A 14947-nucleotide genomic window follows, 5' to 3' on the forward strand; every position below is an offset into this window, starting at 1 on the left:
TTACAAAGAGATTCTATGTCAAAACAAGCTTGCCTGATTACGCAATCTAATGGTTTTTCTGGTGGTGACAAGGTGCAAGATTGCAAGCATGTATTTGTTTAGGCAATAGCTAAATATAAATACCACATCAACATGCTTTTTTTGTTTTTTTAACACCAAAGACATGCATATATACTTGTTTGGTTTCATCTGCACATTTTCTTCAATCCTTCTCCAGTATAACGGGGTCATTTAATATCATACAATAATTAGCTTACAAGAGGATTGAGCACATACCCAACGAACAACACTGTTCTAGTAACTTCGTCTCTGATCAAGAACATAAATGGATGATCAGCCACAAAATCTTGGATGATCAGCCACATAAATGGATGTCCATATAATTTCGTCTCTATATATATATATATATATAGTTTAAGATCACCTGTATGTAAAAACTAAGAAAAGCATCCAAGTAGCTAGACTGAATGTGACAAAATCTACGCACCTCCTTTATGAAGTTCTTCACACAAACTAGGGCAAACGGGGTTTTGAAAAGAAAAAGAATTAAACCATATATCAACGACGAAAGTTAAAAACTTTCATAAACGTTTCTAGCTTGTTTGTAATTGATAATCTCCGCCAAAACTTAAGACTCCCTTGAAACCACCTCAAATTGAAGAGGGATGTAAACACTGGCTGACACAGATAATTAAATATATAAAAGTCCTAACTGAATGAATCAGATTTTTAATACAAAGAAAAATAAACAAAAAGGGGACATATTTATTAATACTAGTCTAGTATAATCAGCCTTGAAGAGGATTGAGCAGCTGCCCAATGAACAACACCGCTCCAGTCATTTCCTCTCTGATCAAAAACAGGAATGGGTGATCTGCCACAAAGTCTATCTTCTTCCTAGGCTCCCATGCTGCGAATGAGAAGCTCGCACTGGTGACTGTAACAGCGGCAGCTTCCGTTCCCTCTTCGTTAACTTCGATGACGGCTTTCTGAAGCATTTTGGAAACAGAAAGGTCCTGACCCGGAGGCGCTTCCACCATCTCTGTCATGTTGAAAGGAAGCTTCAAACCTAACTGCTCGAGAATGCCCCAAACTTCAAACCAAGAAGTAATCTTAAACTTTGGGATTTTGACGATACCCACTTCATCTCTGAAATATGGAATATGGCGATCTAAGAAGCCTGGCTCAGAACAAACTCTCTCAACCAGAGCTGGCAGACCATCTTTTTCATCTGGAAGAAACAAGCACATGCAAAAACGCCTCTTCTCATCGTATGCTTGTTTGTATGGAAGTTTTAAGACTTTGAAGCCGTCAAAGGCACTTATAAACTGCCTCTTGTAGATAGTCATGAAGGGTGCCTCTACTTTTGATCTCCCATTGAGAAGGTGGAAGACATAGTCCTTTGTTTTTGAGTACAGAAACGGGTCATCATCCCAAGTTCCTTTGAAGTATAATGCATTTGCAAAGATGACCCTTGTTGAGCTGTTAACTGCCAGAGGAGGAAGAACCTCTCTAATAACGCCCTTAGTCTCCTTTTCAGCCCATGAGTTGACTTCAGCTCTTGCTTCTTCAGCCTTATTCTGGAAATCGACATGCTTTTGAGCCGCCTTGTAAAAAGTATCCACCACCTCTTTGAAAGAGGGCTTGAGAGGGAGAGACCTGTCGACCCAAACGCCATTCGCGAAGGACAGGCAAGGACCGCCGCTCGGGGAGCCGTCGGCAAACACCAGAGGGAGGAGATTGGAGGCGAGGGAGTTGAGTTCTCCAGTGGACGTGGACTTTAGGGCAGAGAGCAACTCGTCTTGGGTTGGACCCTTTGTGCTAGCTGCTATCATGCTCAACACAACATGGATGGACAGCGGCGAGCACACCATGTTCTGCCCCATGGCTTCAGCCAGAAACAGATGCCTCGTCATTCTTAGGCCCACATCAGTTTGGTTGCGTACTGATTCTTTGAGGTCCATTGTCGCCGGAACCACAGAGGCTCTGTGCTTAGAGTTTTGATGTTGTTGTAATGGTGGTTGTGAATGGAGGTGGAACGAGAAGGGGGTTTTTATACAGCCTTAAAAACAAAACCCTCGGCCTTCTCTACAAGATCTTTTACTTGTGGAACAAGATTACTCTGCTGCCAAGCCAAGCAATCCGAAATTGTCTAAAAACGCTCGGCTTAAAACTTGTAATTAGAACAAATTGTACACCAAGCAATCCTAAATTGTCCAAAAAAATCCTCATGAAATCAGGTAATTAATATAAGCCATAATTTGGAACAAAGAATATGAAGCCATAATTTGGAAATTCTATGAGAGATATATGGCCCGTTAATAGAACAAAAAATCATGGTTATAAAAGGAATGTGGAGACGATAGAAATCTAAAGAATTAATGTGCTCTTAAGTCAACAAGTGAATTTAAATATTCCCACCTCCTCCTATATTAAGATTGGAAAATACTAGGCTTACCACATTTTTATACCATATTGTGTATCACCTCTCTAATAGAGGTGGGCTCCACCTCTATTAGAGATGTGGTAAGCCTAGCATAACCCTTAGAGATTTCATTGTATTCTTTTGTGGGTGAGCAATATTCATGGTAAACATGTATACTTTTAAGATATATATATGCCTCGTTGGAATTTCTTTCATCAATCCATCAATCTGTTTTCTAAAAAAAGTATTTTCTTAGGGGGTGTATTCAATTAGGATTTTTAGAGCATTTTAAAAGAATTTTTTTAAGTGCCAAATTTCAGGGAACTCTATGGAACTTTTAGATTTCACATAGACTTGGGAAGAGTTTTATATAAATTTATTATAAGATTTGTATGGTTTTTATTCCAGACTTCCATATTTTCTTTAATATATTTCTTTAGACGAATGCTAATTAACTTTGGCATCCTTACCCAGACAAGACAATCAAAAAGCCAATGAGAGATGTTTGCTTTCCATCGAGCAATAAGCTGTGCTCTGTTTCTTTGGGACATTTGTTTTTTATTGCTCTCTCATTTGGCACTCTATATAAAAAGTATGCTGCAAGAGCTATATGATTTCGGAAGAAACTTCGGATCTTTCTTTTTTTGTCTTTTTTTCTTGTGGTTATTGAAGACTTCAAATACATAAACTCTCTTCCCTAATGATTTATGACCAGATAGTTTGGTCAAACATAGTAATGATGAATGATATTCTTACAAAAAGCAAAATTCATAAAAAAAATTATATTCTCTTCAACACTCCAAGCATTATAATCTTTTAAGTTAGACAAGATACGCAATTTTTTTTTTTTTTTTTTTAATTTTATTTTAAGAACCAGGTACATTTGTTGGGCTTGGACCCGTCATATATACCAAAATTGTGTGTGATTTGAGCTTTTAGGCTAATAGCTCCCAAAAGGGCCTAAACCCAACTTGTTGGTTTACACACAACAAAAATAGGGTGGGAGGCCTGGCTGCTGTAATTAGCCGTTTCTTGCCTCTTGGCATGGCGAAAGCAGCGGCGAAAGTTGCAGCAACACAACAGAACAAACCATCCTATCTACTTATACCATACCAAGACATGTCATAGGATAAGACCCATTAATTGAAGTGTTACGGTTTAACAACACACCTCTTCCTGTAGCAGGGTCCTTCAAAAACTGTCTTGATTTTGTTGAGTGTGGCTACAGCTTCTCTCATACTTATCCTCTCTTCTGGTGAAAAACTAGCGTATGATGAAATCTTTGGAAGGGAGGTTGGATTTATTATGGTCTTTGTTATTTATACCTCTCACCTTAATACCTACCAAAATTTATCACTCAATGAAATCCTTCCATATATATGAATTTTTGAATACACCTAGATTTTATTGAACTTTTTTATAATCCTAATTGAATACACCCATATTTGTATGGACTTTTTAAAAGTTAATACGAGTCTGAATTGAATACACCCAAACTTGTAGAAACTCTTTTAAAGTTCTTATAAATCCAAATTGAATACACCGGATTTTTAAAATCTTTTTAAACTCTCTAGAATCCTAATTGAATGTTTTCAATGTACTGCAGTTCCAATTTGTGACATTTGGCACAACATATATAGTATTGGACATGACTTTTGTTCTCTTTGGCGATGGTATTTTATTATAAAAAGCAAGTGGAGCCCAATATACTTCTTTTTTTTTTTTTAAAAAGGCAATATTGCTTTGTTGGGGAGAGTGTATATTTTGCCTACCTATTTGCATTTTCCCTTGGAGCATAAAAATGATGATGTGTCAAGGGCAAATGAGGTTTGCCTACTCATTTGCCTCATCACTTAAGAGATGCTTTGCACTTCCATATTCGTCTCATTGGTTTATTTAAAGTTTTGGTTCCTGTGAGTCCAGGAAAATAAAGAACAAAATCCATTCCTCTTGTGGGGTTTTGCTCTATACGTCCAAGCCCAATTTACAATGTGATTTTATAAGATTGGGTTGGCTTGATTTGAACAGTTATTTATGTGGAGCTACATATGTGCCCAGCCCAAATTTTGAATATTTCAAAACAAACCTATAAAAATTTAACTTTCATGGTTTAAAAAATATACATATATATAAATTATATTTTAAAAAAAACAACAAAACAAAAGGACAAATCGAGGCATGGCTGGGAATGGGGAGCCTCACTCCTTTGATTGGCTTCCACAACAGCTTCTGTGGAGGCTGACCATAATATTGGCTTTGGGTGAATTGAGCAAATCTTAGGGTGCATATGGAATACTCCTATTTTACAGAACTTGAGCATCTTCTTCGATTGGGCTGGTTTTGAGCTTCTAGCTAAGCCGAATCCAATTTGTACCGGGCACATAATCCCGCAAAGGTGAAAGGGTACTCAAGAAGAGTGCAGGAGGGCTTTTAAAGAATCACTAGCCCAATTTTACTTGTTTCTTTTTAAAATAAAATAAAAATTAATACACAACTAAATCTGAGACCAATAAGCATAATCTCTGATACTCAATTGTTGAAGAAGAAGAGTGTATGATTTATGATATTAATATATCCAAAAACTATTGACTCCTCATACTCACTATTGAAGACATACCTCGTTCGGCTTTACATATTACATCAATATTGTCTTCAACTTAATTAACCATTTTCAGTGTGTTGAAATGTAAAGTTTTATAATTGTTCGATATGGAATATTTCATTTTGATCCACACAATTTCCATTTTTTTTTCTTCCTGTTTTCGATTTCCCTAACTTCCTAACCCAACACAATTCTCCCGGAAAACAATGAATATCATAAAATGGCCCATAGCTCTTCTGTTTTGTAATGTCTTCAACACAAAAACAAAAGACGAAGATCTTTTAGTAGATTTAAAATTAAGAACAAAGACTAACAAAGTACAGTTTCTTTTCTACTCATGAGTAACTCAAGGACTGTAATCCATTAACATCTCAAAAGATTTAAAAACTTTTACTGATGATCACTTTGTTTCCCAGCTTTTTGATTAGCCAAAAATACATATGCTTTTATCGGAATCCGCTTTGTGACTTCCTAATCATCAAAGATAACATGCATAATCTTGCAAAGGTGAAAGCTACTGGCGGCTAGAAGAAGGAGAAAAAATGAAAGGGCTAGAAGTTCTCTTTTGTATGGTATTAGTTAGGTATATATTTGATAGCTTCTGAGTGGGTTTTTATTTGTTTTTTCTTTCATGAAGTCTTAAGTTCATTTTTAAAATAATTATAAAAAAAAAAACTTAAATATATAATACGAGGCATGCCCACTAAGCAAAGGGTTATTGATCTGTTAATAGGATCTCATATGGTGGTAATATAGTCATCAATTTTGACATATATTGTCCCACATGTTAAGGCAAGGTCGTTACTTTTCCATTCTCAGGGTTGGCCTAAACCCTTTTTCATCTTTGTTTTTAGTAGAGTTTTGTGGTTTCCTAATCTCCATGACAGCTTGCATCTCAATTACAATAAAATGGGGATAGTTAATTAGAGAATTTCCAAAATATGAAAGAAGAGGTGCAATCTCACTAAGAACATGAATAAATAGGAAAGCGCCAAGTTGAAATTTTAGGAAGTTCGTTATTATTTAGTGGAAATTGTCTTACACCAGTTAGCTAACCGGGAATATACAAAAGTTTCTCCGAATCGAATCCTTCCTAATAATATTCATTACATGTCAATGTTGTCAACGTTATCCATGTAATCGGAATGTCTATAATGAGGTGCTATATATGCATGGGGCTGGAAAGTGACCAAATACCTTTCAACTATAGTCTCAGTTTAACTAATCAAATGCGGTTCATTAATGTTTCTCATGGGTGAGTTTGTTGCTTGGTTGGATTTTTCTTTTTTTATGTATAAAACAAAGACATATCTAAGCATAATAAAAAAGAATCAATGTACGGGTTCATAGTTCAGTGATAGGAGCATTTATCTGCAAATAGCACCTCCCTTACCCCTTTCAAACTTTGAACAAAAACAAAAAACACAACAAAAAAGAGTTTCATCCAAATTGAATTTCGCACGGATTTGCAATACGATGAAATTAATGAGTCTCTCTCTCTAACAAATACAAACATTTGGGGCACTAATTTTCAAAATTTATTCTGTGCCTCCAGCTCATCAGTGTTATGATATTAATTTCTTGGATTGCATTTCAGTCTGTCTTCTTCACATTCACTAATTAGGTTGCCATCATTTTTTCTCTTCTAACCAAATGACTGAAACAGACGCACCCGCCAATGATATCCATTGAAAACAAAACAAACTCATTCTAAAACCAAGCCGCCAATGATATCCTTTAATGGCTTCCCTCCGAGGAAAAAAGATGGACTTACTTAGGAGCATTGGCAGCTACAACTACAAACTGCTACGTGTTGCATTGACAGTCAATTAATTGTTGGTCCATTCTGGATTCAACTGTCTCGTGCCCAGCCATCCAACTGATCATATTAAATTTCGTTTGAACTATCTTAATCTGAAAATAATTTGGACCAACTATAGTACATGTATGATTTGTCAATCTCATCAATCAATCAAAAATAAGATTACTTTGGAGGGACCATTAATTATGCGAACGTGTCGTGAAATGTAATTTTAACAATACAAAAATTAAAAAGATTAGACGAGCATCTTTACATGTACGAATTAGGTCATCGAGCTAACATCAAGGAAAAATTCAATATCTTATGCTTAATAATTTGAGGCCTTTGTATCTGGAAATGGATCAAATACAGGCACCTTACCTTGCTGGTCTTTTTGGCATTTATGTCAACTGTGGCAACAAAAGCAGAAGGCAGATATATTGAGGAACACGAACATGTTTTGCTCTGCCTTGTGGGATGACCTAACTGAAATGATTGCTCATGAAAGGCTAATTATAGTGCCCTTACTTACGCCACCCTCTCTCCCTCTGGTTAGACTTTAGATAGGTCTTTGTCTTCCACTAGGAGCTATATTTAATGTTCTTGCTACACACAAATTAATTAAATAAAAGTATTTAATTCTGTCGTGATCAGCAATCAGTCATATCACAAATTATTTAAATAAAAAGTATTTAAATTAAGCAAAAATATTATAAGCGGTGCTGGTGGCGGCGGTTCAAGACCTAAAAGATTGCTTTCATTTGGACATGTCTAGCGGTGCTGGTGGCGGCGATACGTGCGTTTCCTATATTCTATCTCATGAGTTGGTCACTCATTTACAGAAAAAAGTGTAAGTCGAGCTTTCAATCCATTTATGGTTTAAAGCAAAACATGTATACAAGAATACTTTTTTTATTTTTAAGAGTATCTCGACACTACGAGAGATTTTATTCTAATTCAGAAATATTGAAATAAAAGGTCATAAAACCAAACTGCACTCATAGAATTCTCAAAAAATATATCATGAATAAAATCAGGGTACCTTCAACAAAATAAAAACATAAAAATCTTTTTTCTTTTTTCCTTCTTTTAATTACTACGTGTTTGTAATTTACAACTAATAAAAGGAAAGAGGCACCAAGTAGTACTCTAAGAAAAACTAGATTTTCTTATCATCATGGATTTAAAAAACTAGATGTTTGTCCTTTAAAAAAAAAAAAAAAAGACTAGATAATGAGATAATGATAAAGCCTAAGAGCATGAATGCGCAAGATAATGAAACGATACACAAGTGGAGTTTTTCTTTTTTGTAATCCCCACAGGTACTTGACACATACGTAATTACAGTGAGGGATTTAGCTGCTTATCTCTGGTGTGCCAATATATTATGTAGTTTATAAAAACTTTCCAAATTTCTACATATATTGGTTTGTTTTTGTTTTCTTTTTGGAAGAATGAAGATGGACAAATACAGGGGCAAAGCTAGAATTGTAAATTTGGGGGGCTGAAGTAAAAAATAAGAGTATCTAAAACACCTATGTATTCAATAGTTACATGTTTAGAGCTAAATATTTTTAATTTTGTCATATCTAATTTGTTTTAGAGGGAATTTTAAGTTAAATTATAAGTTGTTTATTACAAATTTTATATGTTATATATAATATAATATAGAAGATATCAAAATCTAGGGGGCCCAGGGCCACTCCAAGCCTAGAAGTGGCTCCGCCACTAGACAAATAGCAGATTATAGGGGAAATTTATTGATAGTGCTATTGTTTAACGGCCGGGAAAACTTTTCTCCTCTAGTTTTAAATTCGGCATTAAACAGTAGCTCTATCAATATATAGATTTCCTAAGTATTTCTCAATAAATAGAATTTACAAACAAAAAATAATCATAAAGATAGATTTCCAAATGATGAAGTCCAAGAGCATGCGCAAATATAGCGCACCAAATCCACGAACAAATTACCCAAGTTGAGGTTGATACACGTGGAAGAGCACGGTTACAAAGGTTTATTTTTTCAACAGATCCTGTGTAGCAACTAGCAATTAAATCAGTGTTTAGAATAATAATAAATCCAGCCAACAGATCAAGCTAGCTAGCTAAAACCTCATAACATTTGTGGATAGAAATTAACGAAAACAAGATGGATTTATTAGGTCAGGCTTCCAACTTCCAAGTGGCTATCCATACCATCACTAATTTTCCAAACAAGGTCAGAATCTTAATGATGAAACCCCTTTATGATCTCATCAATGTTACCAAACCAATCACAAGAAACATGAAATCTGATGGATGTGTTGGTGGATTTGGACAATTGGGTTCTTGTCAAAAACACATATTCAATTTGATTGATAAGCGAATTCAAAGATTGAGACAGTACAAGCGAAGCAGACTGCACAAAAACTTTACTGTCAGCAGTGGTGAAAACAGGGACAAGGGAAGACTATGGTTGAAAAAATCCATTGAGGCAGAAGAAAAATTGCCCCCTTTGATGGGGCAGACCAGAGGCTCCACGAATGAGTTTCAAGCATTGTGCTTGTAAACTTGGACATGACTGAAAAAAAAAAGGTCATTGTCTCTGCCCCATTATAATCTTATGGCAGATGAGCTAGTCTATAGCTAGTGGAGAAGAATGTATATGTCACGGCAATAGTGTGACCCCATCATAATCTTATGGCAGATAAAGCTAGTTTAGCTGGTGGAGAAGAACTTGTATGTCACGGGAATAGCATTATTTCGTTATTCTCAAGTTCTCAACAAATTAGATTTATCACGCGTGATGAAACATGATTGATTTGTCATATCCAAAAAATTTATCCTGGTTGATGAGGTGCATACACCATGAAAGCTTAAGCTGTTGCATCAAAATGGATATTCGATTTAATTTGGTAACGAAGCTGACGTTTTTCTTACGAGAGACAAAGTGGGATCTGACTAGCCAAAGCAGACCATAAATTTAACAAATCACAAGAAATGTAGCAATTGGAAACATGGCCACAAATGATAAGCCAAAGTCCCTATTTTAAAATCACTATATAATATGCTTTTCTTGTAGTGTTTGCATGCGTAAGAAAAAATCCAAAATTGTAATTCAGGATCTTGGCTTTGTGGTTGATAAGTCAGTGCATGGACAGAATACGAGCCATTGCGTTTCACATCAAAAATTAGGTATTGATATCATATGCGACAATCCATTGGACAATCAAGCAATAAATCTTTTGATAACTTGAAGTTTCACTGTTCACACCTACTACTGCTAATACTGTATAGCTTTGCTTTCTTATATTTCTGTGCATGCATGAATGTAGCTGGTTGTGGGCTGCAAATACCATAAATAGTTAAATTGCCAAAATGGCACGGCAGATTTTGAGACAAAGTGGCTTTGCCATGCCTGGAAATTGCAATTCTGCTCCTGTCATTCCCTCCATGCAATATATTGCCAGCGGTATCCCACACAAATTGTATGAGTGGTCTTGCTTTCTTCCTTTTAATCTGTTCTGTTAGATGCACGTTATGTCATGCTTAATAGTTGTAATCCTTCATCACTAGCTTTAAAGACTAAGACCTAACGAGATGGATTTTCTTTATTTTGCACGAGAGAAAGCGAAAGTCGAATTCTGACGTTCGGTATGTGCGCGGGGTGAATATTTTATCGCTAAAGCTATAAGTCCATACAAAACCTATTGAATTATTTTAAGGGGTTTCACTAAAACACCCAAAATGGGGGCTGAAATTATAAAAAAACCCAACACCCAAAACACTAACACACCCAAAACCCATCATTACACACACTCAAAACCCATTTATAAACACACCCAAAAAATATACAATTGTTGATTTTGGGGTTGATTTTGGGTGTGTTTCTATGTTTAAATAGTGTGTGGGTTTTTTTATAAATACATGTCTAGGATTGGGTGTGAATATTTTATCGCTAAAGCTATAAGTCCATACAAAACCTATTGAATTATTTTAAAGAGAAAAGTTAGCAAGAAAAATTAAATATGGTGAAATAAAATGTCATTTGGCTGAAGAGCTATAAGTTAATATAAGACCTAATGAAGTTTAAAGAAATTAATTAGCAATTTAAATATGTTGAAAGATAAATGAGAGAGTGTTTTATTTGTCTGTTACCATGGGCATGTAGAATCAACACAAATAATTCAGGATTATGAAGGATGCCTTGACAAGGTCGTGTGGCTTGAATTGACTACTGTGAAGTAGATGTGGGTTAGGTTAGTTGATCAGGACAGTAAGCTCGTTCTCTTGCACTCAAGTTCGAATGCCCACATAAATTCGATTAATTTTAAAGTAATTTAGACTATCTCTTGTATGAAGAAAAAAAATAACTTATGTGAAAATGAGGTGTAGACTGAAAAACCATAACACTCGTAGGTTGATTTAATTTGCCTCTTTAGAAAAAGGGATCATACTTGGTTTTGCTCTTGACATAGGATATAGTTGTGCCATTTTAGAGATGGACGCAAAAGAATGCATAACTAGTATTCTTTTGGCGAAGGAATGCAATGGAACAGATGGTCTTTTACTTGAAAAAGCAAAATGCCTATTAAGCCAATTTAGAGTAGCTTTCCGTCAATGGTCCCCAAGGAGTTGTAATAAGGTGGCAAACATCTTGGCTCAATTTGCAATCAGTTGTAATGATTTTGTTTCTTGGATTGAGGAAGCACCTACTTGGCTGCTCCCATCTCTTTCTGCAGATGTACTCTCTTCTTAAGTTTTTAAAATAAAATCTTGCCTCTCAAAAAATAAAATAAAATAATATATATATATTCTATTTGAGTAAAGCATATATAAAGTGGAAAGAATAATTACATTTGTCAACAACCAAAATAACAAAGAATCGCAACTAATTCTTATAAAGAACAGAAAAAGTCAATATTATTACTTCAAAAATATTGTGCGTAAGGAGAGGATGACACATGTCAAAATCACATTGGTTGTAAAGAGGAACTCCTCCTCAATTTTACAGAGCCAAAGCTTTTTCCTTAATCATTATTTAATGTACTATTTACTAATTTCCTTTTTTTTTTCATAAACAAAGCAATTCATAAATTGTACATGAAAAAACAAAAACAAAAACTTGGAATTTTAGGTTTTAAACTCAACAAAGAGATATTTTAAGATAAAGAAACTACAATCATCATCACCACTAACACCTCCTACTGTCATCGCCTACAGAGACAGACTTACAGAAGCGCAAGTAGGTGCAACTGCACCTCCCTCGCCGGAGCAGGAGTTGCAAGTGCCGAAATGTTGCCCCTTGGTTTAGGCAGCTGCACACGCCACCTGTTCAACAAAAGTCCTCTTTGAACCCTCATTTGCTGCGCTGCTCTATGCTGTTCGTTGTGCGCAACGCGAGCTTGTATTTTTTTATTTTATTTAAATCCCTCGTCAAAATGATGTCATTTTGAACTAGGGGAAAAAAATAATAATAATTAATCGTACTGTAGACGGAAAAGGAATTCCTTCAGCAATAGGGATATTTTGCTTATTTTTTGGTCAAACGAAGAGACTTTGTTTTTTTATTTATTTTGAAGAAAGAGTTCCTTACGTCACAACCACCAATTCCTATAAAAGAGTAGAAAATTCATAATTTTTTTTACATCCTCATCACCATGTTTGTGTTTTTCCTTCTTTTTTTAAATTTTATTTTGAGAGAACTCCAAGTCTTTTATAAAAATTAATTCATCAATCAAGTCTTGTGTCAAGGAAGAAAATTTTGTATCAATCAAGCTTTCAAAGTAAGTTCGAATGTAATTCAAACTTATTCATAATATGTCTTTGCTTTTTTACTTATTTTTTTTTTTATAAAGCTTTTAGTCTTTCAAAATTGCACCTATGCTAAAAAATTAATCGCCTACATCCTACATCACCCATTAACATCACCGATCTCACTCCGCCACCACTTCACCCCACTAGCTGATTTACCTCCCCCCACCATCCCCCACTATCATCACTATCATCGCGACCATTACTACCGCCATCACCGTTCATCTATAGATTGATAGCTCAATAAAGATAAACTGTAAATTAACATATGTTACCCAACTACGAAAGTTTACCATCTTTAAACTTAAAACATGATCTTATTAAATTCCATCATTTTTAAATTTGTTACTACTTCTCTTGGTTGATTAGTAAAGTGAGAGGATGACAATTGTTTTCGAACAAGACTCCCCTTTATGTTAATATATGCATCATTCTCTTCTCTGGAATATTTACTGTTTTTCATTTTAAATAATTCTCGTTTCTAAAGTGGATGTGAACTTTATGTGTTTTATTACCGAAGTATAAATTATAATGACATTAGGACCCATGACATTATTATGCTCCATTTATCAGAGTTCGCACTTTAAATATATTTAGCATTTTGCACACTTGCGACTAGGGGTGGGCATCAATCCGGCCGATCCGGTTAATCCGGCCGAACCGATTATATTGGATTGGTTTGGTTTGGTTTTGACCAAAGAAAAAGTCAACAGTTTGAAAAACCGAACCGAACCGGTTTGGTTTGGTTCGGCTGCGGTTTGAGTGTTTTAAAAACTGTCCTAAACCAAACCGGACCGATTATAAATTAATTTATTATTTATTTAATTTAGTTTACATGTGGCAAGGCTTGAGTGGTTATTTAGAAGTGTACCATGTACCTTGCAACACTTGATTGGACTCCAAAACTACAACTCACGGACACATCTAAGTTATCTAACCATTCTCTCTCCCTCAGATTTCTCTTAGATCCTCTCTCGTATCTCCTTCCTTCCTTCGTCTCTTAACCCTAGCCGCAACTCCCTCTCATTATTTCTCCATCTCTCTCTGCTACCTCTCCCCCTCTTTCTGTCTCTCTGCTACATCTCCCTTTCCCTATCCCTCGACGCTAACTCAAGCCAACATGATTCATACTCGGCGAAACCCACCCATTTGCCCTCAGCGAAATCCATCGTCAGGCAAAGAGAATGGACCACCTTTGAGATCTCCTGGGAAATAGAAATCGATTGCTTACTGCTGGCATTACAAGAATGAGTTATTTCCCATTCTCTCTTCCCCTCTAGAATTCTCTACTCCACTTGCTGCTACATCAACACTCTCTGACTCACGCAAATACCTGAGATTCTCTACAATCTCTTCACCCACAGACCAACTCTGATTCAACGGTGTGTTGAGTTAATTATTTTGTTTATTTAACAAATTTTCTGTAATTATTTGATTTTGATTCTATAAAAATAAGTCTGGTTTGTTTTTGTGATAATGACGAGGTCGTAGACAGCCCCTCAACCACTGAGATGACGAAGTCCTCCTTCACCTCTTCTTCATCTGCTGCTTCTATTTTGGGTATAGGTATGAAAACTAGTTTCTCTGTTTTTAATGTTTTTAATTTTTTGGCTGTGCAAACTGACATCATAAAAGCTGGCGACCATAGATTATAATTGAATGTGTTTTTATACAAGACGACCATAGATTATAATCTCACCAAATTAATCTGAAATCATATGCCTGTTCAATAGCGTAGCTGCAGTTTTATATAATATATAAAAGCCAGTTGGAGTTAATTATGATATGAAGAATGTAGTATAATCTCCAATAACTGGTTGTATATAAAGACTGTAGTATACCTTGCTTTGATTTAGTTTTGTTCATATAATAATGAATATAAAATGCTGCTTATGTGATATTAATGCTTGCTGCCTGTTCACAAGAGAGAAGATCAAATGTAGTGAATAACAGAAGAGGAAGAGGACCTTGCATTTGTGCCTTGGTGCAGATTGTTGCGTAGATTTAGCTCCACCAAAATGGATTAAGCTGCATCCTCAACTTGTGATACTCGCAAGTGCACGAACCGTTGGTAGTATAGCATATGTAAGTGCGAGGTCGATTCCACAGGGATTGGTGATTGAATGATCCAATTTAGTTTCCCTACACAAAATAGAAACAAAAACAAAGAACATAAAACAAGGAAGAAAGAAATAAGTAACTCAAGCAAATAAGTTCCCAAGTTCAATTTAGATTAATGGATTGATTCTAGCTAAAGTATGATTAAGCCATGGTGTGTGGTCATAACCTTGTGTTCCTAATTCCCTAATTTGATCATTTGTTGTCT

General features: G+C 35.5%; 1 pseudogene; it reads right to left on the reverse strand.

Moving 5' to 3' along the window:
- Positions 1–788: 788 nt before the first annotated feature.
- LOC110745388 (serpin-ZX pseudogene) lies at positions 789–1964 on the reverse strand (annotated as a pseudogene).
- Positions 1965–14947: the final 12983 nt, after the last annotated feature.

Source organism: Prunus avium, chromosome 5, assembly GCF_965620075.1.
Source record: "Prunus avium chromosome 5, drPruAviu1.hap1.1, whole genome shotgun sequence".
NCBI lineage: Eukaryota > Viridiplantae > Streptophyta > Magnoliopsida > Rosales > Rosaceae > Prunus > Prunus avium.